The 14,732-nt window shown below is 34.3% G+C and overlaps 1 protein-coding gene across 6 annotated transcripts in view; it reads right to left on the reverse strand.

The window, feature by feature from the left end:
• STXBP4 (syntaxin binding protein 4) overlaps window positions 1-14,732 on the reverse strand; it is a 195,073-nt gene that overhangs the window by 72,893 nt on the left and 107,448 nt on the right. The window lies entirely within an intron of this gene.

The raw sequence follows: 14,732 nt of genomic DNA on the forward strand, positions 1-14,732 counted from the left end.
TGGAAGTTATAATTCCAAAATTTAATCAATATACCTGTGTTCCTCAAATCGCAATTGGAAAATTAACATTCATGTCATTTTAATATGTAAAGTAGCGACCTGATCTTATTTTTCCTTTGTAGATTTCTTGGATAACTGTCAGTATGGAACCTCCACCTTCACACACCTAGCACAACATTTTGAAAATAAGAGAAGTAGAAGATAATTTAAAGTGGAAAACAGAATAAGAATTGGTTCGAAAGGTAAAAAGAGCAGGCTTCCACAAAACTTGAGTAGGTGGTAGGGCTCATGTTCTAGGAAGGTTCTGGCAGCTTCATCAGATACTGCTGAGAGATTTATAGTGTTGTGGGCTTCCCTGTGGTCCAAGCTCCAGGAGCCAAAGTTTACTCCTAGACATCAATCTAACTGCTACTTCTCCCTTTTGATTTAAGCCAAAAGGTAGAATTCAGAAGCAAAATATATTACTATTTCTACAGGATGTAATGCTTACATTTGTGAAGTGCATGTTATAATTCAGGTGATTCATGTGTCTTCTCTCATTCAACCTTTAAGAATAACACTGAGAGAAAGGCATTAAGAAAAACCAGTTTACACATTATCAGAGGCACAGCAAAGTTACACAACCTGTCTGAGGACACATAGTATAGTAGTGCCAGAATTCAAACCCAGGTCTGCGTGACTCCAACATTAGTGCTCTTCTCACCATTTCACTCTGCTGCTAGATGACAAAACAATACAAAACAAAACAACAATGTACTAGCTATACTCTCCACCTTAGTAAGAGGATGGGGTGACCAAAACCACTTGCTCTCTCAAAATGTGCCTTGGTGCTGGGTCAATCAACTACAGTCCCCCAGAACACCAATATAATTGAACATGGCAGTTATTGTACTATAAACCATTTCTTTTTCTTTACTTGATGCAGAAATCTCTTTTCTCTGTAATGGAACTTTCTGCTCCAATTGCCATGGCTAATATTCAACTATGGCTATTTTAATTTTCTCAGTTATTATAAGACACTTGTTTTTGTTTGAGCCTAAATATAGCTGAAGTGGAGGGAAAGTTAAGAATATGGACATATTTTTAAGGGTCAATTTCTCATTCACACATTCAATAACTATTTATTAAGTACTTATTATGTGTTGGGTTCTGTTTTGGGAACTGAGGATAGAGCATCTAACAAAATAGACAAAATGTCTTCCCTCATGTTCCCCAGAGTTTGCACTCCAGTTTGGGGAGACAGACAGCACATTAGAGATTATCAGCGAGGAGCTCTTAATCAGAAATCTGCAGGAAGGATGGAGCTAGGAAGATTTCCCAAGGAGGAGCTTTCTGGGCAGAAGGAAATTTGCACAAGGTCCCTGAGATGGCATTGCCCTTGCATCTTCAGAGAACAGCAAGGGAGCCAGTGTGGCAGGAGTGGAGGGTGAGAGGGGACAGGAAGAAGGGAGTAGTAGGACATGAAGGCAAAGTGGTGACAGGAGTGAGGGGCAGGGATGGGGCTGGGGTGGATTGGCAGATCATAAGAGGCTTTGTAGTAAGGACTTTGGTTTTACTCGAGGTGAGACAGGAAGTGACCGGAGGGTTTTAAGCAGAGAAGTGATGTGATCTGTCTTAAATTTTAAGTAGAGTACTTTTGCTGCTATGTTGAGAGTAAACTGTAGAGTGTGGGCAAGCATGCGGCAGGAAAAAGTAGGAAGGGGACAGACATAAAGTAATAGAAGCTTGAACGAGGGTGATATTGATGGAGATGGTGTGAAGTGTTCAGATTTTAAATACAGTTTGGAAGTAGAGTTAACAAGAGACTTCAACATCATTAACATTTAACTAGCTGCTCCAGCATCCAGACAATCATATTATGTGGTAAAAAACACAAAGGGGATAAAAGATACCTTCCTTTTCTGGCTCAGCTGAGAACATCAGGTGTGACTTACATAAGTGGAAGAAGAGAGCAGGGCATATTAGACGAATAGAACAACGTGAACAAAGGAAGAGAGGTAAGAAGGATGGTGGTACATTTGAGAAAAGGCACTAGATCAATTTTGAATAGAGTAGATACTTCCTATAGGGAAGCAATGGGTAAAAAAAGTTATGGAGAAGGAGAGAAAGGGCTAAACTCTGGTACATATGGCATGATAGGCAAAGGAACTCATTTGGGGAAGTCTGGAAGCTTTCTGGGCAGAAATTGATGAGAACACAGTGCTTTAGAAAGCTAAATCTGGTAGAAGGTGCAGGATGGAGCAATGTGACCAGCGAATTGCTTACTAACCCCTTAATTCAAAGAACTTTCTTTCCTTATTTTTAAAAGCAACTGTCTTATAACAAAAGGGTACTTTTACAAAGAAATATCTGGGAAAAATAAAAGGACCTCTACCTAGCCACATCAGTCATTTCAGCTCAGGTGATCAAGAATCATCAGTGCACAGCTTGATCAACTTCACATCAGACTGTTGCTATGCACACAGGAGGTAAAACTTTACTATTTTAAGTAATTAAATTTAACCACTTTAAGTGTTTAAATTAGCTCAGTTAATCCACATACTGCTGTGTGAGATGTGTCCATTATCATCCTTGCTTAACAAAGAGGAAACTGAAGCACAGAAAGGTTAAATAACTTGCTCAGAATCACAAATCTAGTAAGTGGCTGACCCGGGATTTGAACCTCAGCAGTCTGGTTACAAAGTTGATGCTCCTGGCTACTATTCCATACTGCCTCTCCAACTACAGAAGCTGTTTTTTAAAAAATGACTTGTAAATAACAATATCATCAGTGTTCAGCCCTGCAAGAGTTTAGGATGTGGCCATTACAATACACCAAAACACTTTCAAGACTGTTCCACTGTTCCCAATTTTCCATTCAATCAAGCTAGAAAAAAATATATTGCCCCTGAAATGAAAGAGGAGGGGCAGAGAATTCTCCATAGCTGCAATGAAGAATAACTAATTTGATGATATGTCTCCTTCACACTAACTTCATGCAGCTTTTATTCCTCTATAAAAACAGCACTTTTATTTTTGCTCAAAGAATCCTAGTTAATTAAATGAAGAATCTGGATGGAATTTATCTAGCCATTATAGTGCACTGATGGTAATACAGTGTGAAATGCAGTTGGGTGGTAAAAGATGCAGAGGTTTTGATGCTGAATAAATTCATGCTTTGTAAATGTATAACTGTCAGGTTGGCAAATGTGACCCCTTAGCAAAGTTCTAGCCCAATTCCCACTGAATGGTTGTTTAAAAGATTAATACATTGAAATGACGACTCTTAGAGGAAGCAGTAAAGAAAAGATAGCAGCAGTGTTCTGTATTTAGTAATACAGGATCACGTAAGTCCATTTTTTCTTTTTCTCCTAGCTATCCTCTAATAATAAATAACTGTAAAGCCTTCTATGTCAGTAACAAGTGAGCCAGAATTTTCCCAGAACTTCACCATAAGACTGAAATCCCATCAGGGTGAATGCTGCAGCCAGTTCACTGATTTACTTTGTTATTAGGTAGAAATTAATCCAGCTTTAGGAAGCTAGAATATAAAGGAGAAACTAAGATGTAATTTTGTATATCAGAAAAGTTGACATAAGCATTATGCTTTTTAATACTAAGCAGTATAAGCAAATGTAGTAGAAAAGAGCCCTGAATTATGAAGTCAAGTATTTTACAACATTTTTTTAGTGACATTGAGGAAATATCTTCAATTCATACTGTCCCATTATAAAATGAGGTCTTTTCACCTCACAACCCCAAATCTTCAGGGAAGGTCAGATCAAATTTTTCTTTGAAAATATAATTCACACTAACAAGAATTTTTATAGGCTACAAATACTTTGAATTTAACTATGTGATTGTGTTGAGACAAAGGGTATTATAAACTCACACGGAGTGCAAAATAAGCTCAGACAAAAGACAGTATTTTGTGTTTTGTCATGTACAGCATTTTCCCCCCACAAGACAGCATGATACAGAATAAAAAACCTTGTGTTAGGTGAGCCATACACAGGCCAGAATCTTAGATCTGTGATTTTTCATTTTCTGTCTGTGTAATTCTCTAAGACTCAGTTTGTTCCTTTGTACACTGGGAAATAACACCTACTTTATATAAGATCTAAACAACTCTTAGGGGGTTAAAGGAACTATCGTTAAAGGAATTACAGTTCTTGCTAGTTATTCCATTTCTCTTTACTGCTTCTGAAAAATGTACATAACCACCTGTGATTAGAAATAAATTAGATTTATTAAGGGCTTTCCCGAGGCACTCAATTAGTAATACTAGTTACTGAACTTTTGAGAAGTTGTTGGGAAACGTAATGTGTACATGTAATTTTTAAACGTTAGCAACAATTATCTAAAACCTTTTCTTCTCTAGTTATGAGTCGCAAGGGCTCCCTGAAGTAGAAGGAAGAAGCACTAATAGCAGTTGCACGTCTATAATTAGGCTAGCACGTCCTCATCACTAACCTTACAAGTTCTGTAATTTTTAAGCTAATCAGTAAATCTTTCAAAATGTCAATGGCTGACGGGAGAAAAGGCAACTGCAAAGAGATGTATGTTTTAGTGTAATGTAACTTAGGCTACCAAGCCCAAAAGAATACTTCTCCTATTATTTTCCTACGTCCACTCATTGAAAACCCTTCTTGATCCCATTACTGTTTGTAAAAAAGATTACGGATTACTGCAGGAAGAAGGCTGTTGAAAGAAAAGTGATTAAAAGCAGGTTATACCTAGTTTCCTTAACTTACATATTGGATTGATGAAAATATGTATAATATTCTTCTCAATGGGTGATTTCAAAGTAATTTGCAGATATTCATCAATAAATCTAAAACTCATTCCTTAAACATGGAAGTGCTTAGGGAAGAAAATGAATTCACAAAACTTTGCATACGTCTCTGCTATGTGCTCTTTCCTCCCTTTTCTTACTCCTTCTCCAGGCATGTATCTAGCCCACTACTTGACCTCCATACCTAACCAGTTATTAAGCACTGCACTGACTTCATTTATGATATATTTGCAGCCATTCCATAATTTTCATTCTTACCACCTCATTACTGATTTATGTCTTTATCATGTCATGGTTAAGTACTATGAAAATCATGTAAGTGATCACCCCACTTGCTGTGTTCTTCACTATCATGTACTCTGCATTTTTCTGAAGGATTGATTTTACTAAAATATTGCCTAGGTAACAAACCTAAGTATATGGTACATGATGAAACACATCCTCAATCTCCATAGGCTCTCCACTATTGTTCTAAATCAATCTTTGCAGTGTTAGCACATTCAACTCTCTTCCATGATTACCATATCCAAATACATTAACTTACCAAATTTCCCAGACTAAACTCTCCCATATCCAAGAAGCTTTTCAGCATATTATTCCTTTCACACTTCTCTTCTTTTTCCTTCATCCAGTTCCCACCTATCCTTCAAAATTCACTTCAGATTTTACCTTTTCTAATCTCTCCAGACCACTTCAGTTTACAATGATTTTCTCTCCTTTATCTGTTATGTCTTTTATAATATCTGTTGTCTTTAATTAATCATAGACTATCTTAAACTGTCTTTATTTTACTTTCTAACTTTATAAAGTCATAGGGTCTTGACTGCCCAAATTAGAACACAAGCCGTTTGAGAATAAAACCTTATCTATTATGAAACAAATGCTCACTTACAATAAATATGAGAGATAACTGAGTAAAAAATCAGTGAAAATGACTATTTTGTTCTTCATATATAATAATCACCTGAGAGAACTTTATTAGGTATAAGCTTTCATAGGAAAATTCTTCATAAAAGGTTTTAATTTTGTGGGAATATTAGAACTATATTCCTTTTAAATAGTTGTAATAACAACCATAAAACATGCTATGAAAAACACCACATAATGAAAAACAAATTATTTCATTATATTCTCTTTATATACAAATTAAACAACAATCACTTTATAGTATTTATCAAGCAAATGAAATCATATCAGAACTAAGTGGAATGAAGAAATATCAAGGTTGAAAAGGACAGTTACTCTTTATTGTGTTTGACAATTTTGTTCTTTGATTTTTCATTAAACAGATTCAAAAATTTAAATATTTAAAAATTGTGCACACTAGTTTATACTTCTTTAAAAATCACAATTTTCCATCATAAGTTAATATAATACATGCTCTTTCAAGGACTACATAATCTTGAAGGTCCTTTCCAACCCCACTCACATCCCTGATTCTATGATTTTTGTTGTGACACTTCTTTGTAAAGTGTGTAAAAATAATAGATACATGTAAAATCCAAGAAATAAGGATTTTTCTTTAGTTTGTATGAAAAAGCAAAACCCTCACATTGCAAAGGAAGATTTGGTTAAGCTTTTTGAAGGAAAAGCAGGTCAATCAAATTATAATTAGCTCTAATTAACCCTCCCAAGAGCTGTCAACTTTTTTACCTGCAGCTGCCTCATTCTCTAAAAGGTGCAAAATTGAGTTCTGACTTTGAACATCAAAGAAAATCAAAGAAGCAATTTTCAATCTTGTTTATAAACAGAAGTCCCTAATCAAAGACAGATACACAAGTCCATTTTATCTGATAAATTTTACCATGTGAACTTGTTTACAATATAAAGTTAGTTAAAACACAGTTTTGACACCGTATTTAACCCTGAATGTGTATTTTCTGGCTGAGTGAAGGTTGGCATAAAAGAAAAAAACTTTTTCCCACATCTCCAATTATGGTTACAAATGTACCAAAAGGGAATATTTATAGTATTGGAAATTTCCTTTCATAATCAGAATTTAAACCTTGTTCAGCAAAACCTAGTACAGCTCAAAGACTACTTTTTCAGTTATTAAACATTTAAACTTTAACTGAAGTTTGGGATTTAAGGAAGATCTGGCTTCAAAACTGAAATGTATTCCCTCCAAATATAATTTTAAGATTTTAATTCAACTGGAATTAGATTTATCAAACTTTGTTTTGGAGGAAGCTGACCAACAGTTCTAAATATGAATCTAGATATAATAAGCTCTAAATAATAAATAAAATTCTTAAGTTGCTTTGGAAGGAAAAAAAAATCAGTGAGAACTAGTAAGCAAATTCTGAAAACAGCAAGAACAACAAGAAAGAATGAAACAAGGTGGGACACTGCCCAAGGACTAAGGTCTATATAGAGTTAGAAGGGTTGGTTCTGAACAAAGAATTAGATACAACATTCATTCACTCAGTAAATATTTACTAACAAAGCAACTGGAAAGATCGGATAGTCCTAAACAGACCCTAGATTACACCTATGGTAATGGAGATACCATGAAACAATGAATAGTTGCGACAACAAACTATTTTGGGGGAAAAAGTAAAGTGTAGCCCCTCATCTCATACCATACAACACAAAGTAATTTCTTAGGTAGGTTAAATGAAGGCAGACATAGGGGGAAGACTAGGTTAATATGTATGAGAAATCTGGCAAGGAATGGACTTTTCAAAAGTTTTGAAAAAGAAAAAAATCACAAAGAAAAAGATTTGACAACACAAAAACACCTGTGTTTAAAAACTTTGGAAAAATTAGAAAGGTAATTTGTATATAGGGGAAAATATTTATGAAAGATTTCATAGAAGTAGGGTTAATAATAACAATGTAAAGGGAGCTTATAAAATGATCTGGGGAAAAGAGAAAAATAGTTCTTGATTAAGAATACAAGAGAAGTGAAAAGGAAAAAGCTCAGGTAGGAAAGGGATTTAGATAACATAAAGGGCATATGGCCAGGAGTGAGTGACACAAAGTCAGTTTCATACCAGGAAACATGCTGCCTTCAATACTGAAGAAACATGATGGAATTCACAATCTAATTCGGAACCCATGGTCATCCACGATCTTTGGTATCTTACATGGTAACACAGAATCAAAATACAGTATTTTTCAAAGAAGGTAATTTATTTATGTAGGGTTAGGTATGACTAGAGAAGTCTTGTTTTTAATTCTAAAACAGTTTGTGAATAAATTACTTAACACAATGTCATGAGTCCCATATTGAAGTAAAAGTACTGAAAGTGTTTCTTACATAGTAAACTGCCAAGATAAGAATTTTATAGTATCAGCTGCCTTATCACTACTTCCTCCTTGGGTAAAATTTACTAGTTTGTCAGCCAAATTAATATATATTGCTCTAACATTAAGGAACATAAAATGTTTGGCATCTTGTAAAAAATGTTTAAAATACTCCCTGAAAGGTGCTCTCTTAGCAATTGACTGATTGAATTTTAGAGATCTGTACTTGTTTGTTTTTAGTTACATAAGGAAAATTATAGGGGGTAATGTGTACTTTGATATACAAACATCCCTCTGACAACTGTTCTGAAATGCTTTCCAAGAAGTGATGGTTTTACCCTATTTCTCTGTTCTCTTGTTGGACTGAGAGCTCCTTGTAAATAATGACTAGATTTCACAGCCCATCCATAAAAAATGAGATTTAATAAATGTTTTTAAAGTTCCCTTGCCAAGTCTCCTTTATAAGTTACTAGAGGTATGTGTGAAACAGTTGATGAAAGAGTGCTGAATGTGGCCCCCGATAGCCAGAAAATTAGAGGCTCACAGCAGGGAACCCAGAACCCTAACATCATTTCTAACTAAGCCAACCAACTACAGAAAATACTGTAGTCAAATGAACTGGAAGATTTCTGTAAAAAGTAAGATCACTTCCAAATTCCTCCAACATGAAATTCCCATGATTTTAATTAATCTTACACAATTAAAATGGGTTGTGTAATAGCAACAGGATAAAATTTCTCCAGGAATTTTTTAAATGGTCAGAATTTTTCTACATTAAAAAGAAACAACTATTTGGAAATGGGGATTCTGAAATAGACATCTTTGTTTGCCAATGCTTGCTTAGAATGTTACATTCACCTCCAGTGAGTCACTGGATATGGCTGGTGTCTGTGCAAACAGGAACGCCAACTGGGCTGTCCTTGTGTTCCTTTGCCAAGCAAGCTGTCTTTAACTTGGGCAGTTTCTTGGGCAAACTCTAATGTTGGAGAATACAAGGGTCAATTTTTGATTCACAAAAAGGGAATTAATGTTGAAAAATAATTAAATCCAACCAAGTTTGTTTAGTAAGTTTCTCCACTCAGATTTCTGTCTGTAATTATCAGAGCTTTATAACTTATTTTCTCAGTTTTTTTTTCTTTTTGGCTTTTAAAAAATCACTGAAAGACAATTATAGATTACAGAGTTGTAAGAAATAATACATAGAGGTTCCCTGTACTTATCCTGAAGCCTTCTGCAACAGTTGTATCTTTTGTTACTACAGAATATCACAACTAGGAAGCTTCATTGGTAAAATCCACCAACCTTAATAAGAGTTCACCAGTTTTATATGCACTAGGCAATAAAAATGAAGACACTGTAGATATAAGCAAAATCTAGATGGGTCCCAAGGGAATTATGCTGAGTGAAAAAAGCCAATCTTCAAAAGTGACATACTGTATGATAACATTTATATAACATTCTTGAAATGACAGATTTATAGAGATGGAGACTAGATTAGTGGTTGTCAGGCATTAGGGCAAAGGAAGTGGTTGGCTGCCAGGTACTAGGGAGCTGGAAGGAGGTGACTGTGGCTTTAAAGGGTAGCATGAAGGATCCTTGTAAAGAGGGTTTTGAATAGAAAATCAAACTTGATAATTTGGGGTCACAAGTAACCATCTGAAATGGAAACATAGAAACATTTTACTTCAATCCCCTTTTAGAAGAGACTAACAAGTCAAATATATATACTTTTCCTTCTTTTTCCCTCTAAGGAGACTGGCATGTTAGAATATCTGCTAGTGCTGGAGTGAAATAATGTAAGAAGTTCAGATCACTAAAAATGAATTAAAAAGGACATGGGAATTCATACCAATTCTAAGAATTACAGGCTTTACTGTTTCTTTAAGAAATACACAACCTCTAAAAGTGTGAAAATGTGAAAACTTCTTTAGTAATAACCCAACAGTGTTGTTCATTTTAGAGATATATTTGAAGTAAAAGTACTGAAACACTGGTCACATGCCGGGTGCACCACCTGTTTAACTAAGTTCATGTTCAACCTCAATGGTCCACAGAGAATCCTGTGCCAATTTCACCTTGTGTTTCTGCCTCAGGACGACTTCTCTCCTCAAGCATTCAGCCCAGCCTTTGCACAGGTGGGGCCAACTACAACTGGGCTTATCTGAACCTGGAGAAGTTGCCAAATGAACAATTTTCCACATTTCTTTAGAGCAAAGACTGGTTCAGACAAGCTAAATATTTTGGCTTTGGACCGTTCACCAATTCTTTGCTGCCTTAGGTCATAACACTATCCTGAAAGAAACTTGAAAACAACTTAAGTATATGAGTAGGTTTTAGAAAGTTGTTGATCAAAGGAAGTTGCTAGAAGAATGGCCCATGACTGTTAAAAGTTGTTAGAACTTGAAGGAAAAATAAGAAGAAGTAAAATTTCATGGGAAATTATGCTCATGATTTTAGACAGTAAGGCTGGGTTATTCTGTAAGGCATGACAACATCAAAAATACTTAGATTATAGAGAACAGTACAGCCAGTTCTTTACAAAACAGTTAAGTGTTCTGGTAGCTATCCTTGGTTGAAAAAGACAATGTACCTGAATCTTCCAGTAAAAAGGATCCATTCACAGCTTGTTCTTTCCTTTTTACTTATTTCTTTTCTTCCTTTCCCTTCCTTTTCCCCATTCTCCCCTTTTCTTTCTCTTTTAGTTGTTCATTGTTTTTTGGGGGGAGAGTTACTACACTCAACGAAGGCAAAGTAACTTCTGTAATTTAAGATAGCTAATGTACCTTCAAAAGGGAAGATTATTCTGTTTTTACGATCAGGCCACTATCTCGTAATAATTCAATTAAAAGTTTGTAAGTGAGTGAACAAAGGATATCAAATTGTGCTGTCTTCTTCTTCTGGAAGCAACTGGTAACCATCATTGTAAAACAAATTGAAAAGCAATCTAGTAGTGTTTTAATAATTAGATTACCTAAGTATTTAAAGGATTTATATGATGTAATTATCAGTACTGAACTGATTTCATGTCAAGATCTTCAAAAGAATACTAACAAAAGGAAAGAAACTTTGCCAAATTTCATACAACTCAAAATTTCTGGTTTTTAAAAGTTTTTAAGAGAAAAGTTATACACACTCTGTATTTATAATTTTAAAAAACTCTTGCTAATTTAAAACAAAATTAATCCTTGGAAGAATTTAAGTATGTTCACCAGAGCACAGGAACTCTTTCACTAACAATTAGTCAGTATCACTAAAATCCTCTTAAACAATAGTATCATTCTACTTACTTAAGAGAAGCTGAATGGTAGGCATGGTCAATATACTTAAAAATGGACAGTTTTAGGGTTGATTTTGGAGAGCATATATTTTACTGCAAGTGTGTGTTTCTGAAATGAATCACTATGTCAGTATGTATGCATGTGTTTTTATACACAAACTTATACATATTATTTAATTTTTTTTGCTAATATTGGAAAATATACATTAAATAATACTATGAATTAAAACATCTTTACTCTCAATTTCATTTATCCTACTTTGTTATTTGTATCATTACAGCCTCTCAATCATCAAATTACAAAGCCTTGACTTCTCTATTACTGTACACTCTATCCTTGTTAAGTCTGGCTGACTTTTTCATAGTATCTTTTACACAGACCATGCAATTACTCAATGCTTATTAAATCCTCATTGCTTATTATTTGGACAAGTGCTTCTCAAATTTTAAGGTGTATAGAATCACCTGAGGATTTGTTAAATATAGATTCTGATTTGGTCGGTCTGGGATGGTGACTGAGACTGTTCATTTCTAAGTTCCAAGTGTTACTGATACTGATGGCTCTGGACCACTTTTTGAGCAGCAAAGAAGTGGAGTTCTGTATGTCCACTGTCCATTGTGGTAGCCATTAGCCATGTGTGGCTTAAAAATACAGTTGAGTACTTAAATGTATGGTTAGTCAACCGGAGAACTGAATTTTTAACTTAATCTAATTTTAATTAGTTTGTACTTCAAACTAAGAGCTTGAAAATATTTTTCCATCCTACAAATTTTTTTGTTTCGGCAGAACTATATTTCACTTTAATCACTGCATCATTTAAGATACTCTCTAAAAGAAGGTATATTGCAAATTATACGATGAATCCAATTGCAATTTATAAAGCTGTTGTAAAAAATATAGAACATAAAAAGTGAACAATATTAAGAGACATGTTTGCAAACTGCATGGTGAATTTGTTAAGTTTTCTCTTAACAGTCAACTAAGATAATGAAATTAGAAGTAAATGTTCAACATTTGTAACTTTGGTCAGCTATAAAATGGCTTAGATTTTTGCACAACAGAGTAAACCCATTTTAGATTGAGAGGGTAATTTCAGTTATGATAAAAGGCTAGAAGACATATTTCACAAAAAAAGAAAGATTTTCCATTAAGCCACAAAACAAATGTCTATAGATTATAAGAACTTTCTAACAATATCAGTAATCAACTGACTGAAAATTTGAAAAACTGTAAGTACCTTTCTTCAGCTTTAGGTGACGCAAGTGATAAAGAAGACACTATCTAATTCATACTTCAGACATGTATTATCTTAAAGAACTCCAATATTTCCAATGGAAATTTAGTGTACCAATCATTATATGCTATATGTATAAAGTAATACTGGACTTCAAAGATACAGTATGAATAAAGAATGTAAAAATATCTCAATAGATTTTTAATATTACTACAAGTTAAAATGATCATGATTTAGATATATTAGGCTAAATAAAATATATTTAAAATAATTTAACCTGTTCCTTCTTACTTTTAAAAAAATATGACTGCTAGAAAATTAATACTAGATAGGTGGCTTTCATTATATTTCTATTGGACAGTGTTGGTCCAGACTATTATAAAAGTCTCTTATCTGGTCTTCAGTGATTTCCAAAACTACTATAAGAGATTAATCTTACAATATAGACAGTCTTCATTCATCCCTTCATCACCAAATATTTATTGAGTACCTATTCTGTGTCAGTTATTAATATTATATTAGTAATATAAATCAGAGAACAAATTAAAGATAGCTGTCCTCACAAAGCTTACCCTCTAGTTGGGAGATATAAAGGTAAAAATACAAGTAGGTAACATACAAGAAAGCAATCAGTAATATCAAAAAACTTGTCACACACAGTGACGGTTGGTATGGTATTGGGGTGATGGGTACAAGGAGGTGGGAGGGGCTGGGAACTAGAAGGGGAGGGGAAGGGGTAGAGTAGTGGTAAGAGGTGGGGTCATCAAAGAGGAATGTGTGGGGATGGGGGAATACGACTGCTGATCAAGTAGGCTCTCCTAGGCTTTGCCATTTACTTGTAGGCTACCACTCACAGGACTTGGGCTTTTACTCTGAGTGAAGTTTTACAAGAATATTTCTGGCTGCTGTGTTCAGATTAGATGGTATGAGGGTGAGGCAAGGATAAAAGCAGAATGATCTGGTAGGAAGCTTAATTACAACACAGGTAGATGATGGTCACTTAGACCACTGATGGAAGTGGTGAAAAGTGATAAAATTATGCAGTTTTTTAAAAGTATGGCCAACAAATTAGATATGAACATGAAGAAAGAGGGGTCAGAGTACAAATGGAGCTAGTTAATTTTTTTCCGTGTCAAATATCTTCGTGGCAGTACATTGTCTAAAGTCTTAGATTGTTATCCATGCGCCTAAATGCTTTGGTCCCAACATTCCTATCTAAATGTCATTTCCTAACACTTTCATCTGCCCATGGTTCCCTCAGGTGCCTTGGCTTTTAATAATGAGAATGATGATGATAATGATAAAGGAATACAAAAAATATTTATTATTTTTTAGGAATCTATTACATTCTTGACAGTTTTAAGTTCTTAAACTCTCAAGTCCTATGAACAAATTACAAGACTAATATTATCATATTTTTAGACATGAAGATACAAAAATTAACAAATAATAAATAGTGATGTTAGTGTACAAAAGATGGCCCATTTTGACTCTAAAGACAAGACTTTTTCTTTGATTCCATGATTTTGATGCTGTGTTCTCTGCCTGGAATGCTCTTCCCTTTTATGTCTGGCTCAGTTCATGTGTTACCTTTTCTATAAAAAGTCTCCTTATTCTTTTGCCAGAATTAGGTGTTCCTCCTTGAAATCAAATGGTTAAAACAAATCATTTCCACCTTTTTTTCAGCACCTAATATTTCTTCTATTATTTATAATAATGATGATAATAGTTAATATTTGTTGGCTGCTTACAATGTGCTATGTACATTTGTACCATGTATATTTCCTAATACTTCTAACGCTAACACTCTTGTCAGGGATGCTATTATCAAATTCATTTCATATGTGAGGAAACAAAGGCTTAGAAAGGTGAAGTAGTGTACCCAAGGTCAAAAGCAAGCAGGAACAAAGTATAAATCTACACAGTCTAACAATAAAGCCCATTATATACTATATATTGTTTATGTCAAGTCACCATTCATAATATAAGATTTTCCTGTTCTTTTTTATATCCCATTTCTTCCTACTGAATCTTATTAAATTCTGACACCGATTAGTCTTAGAATATTTATTCGTACAGCTCTGACCTTCCTTAGTAACAGAAACTAACCCATTCAGAGAAATAAATACAGGAGGGCCTCATGTGGAAAATGAAGGTATTGCTAGAAAAAGAAAGCAAAACTGCTATTTTTCTTTAG

The sequence above is a fragment of the Manis pentadactyla genome, chromosome 4, assembly GCF_030020395.1.
Source record: "Manis pentadactyla isolate mManPen7 chromosome 4, mManPen7.hap1, whole genome shotgun sequence".
Classification (NCBI taxonomy): Eukaryota; Metazoa; Chordata; class Mammalia; order Pholidota; family Manidae; genus Manis; species Manis pentadactyla.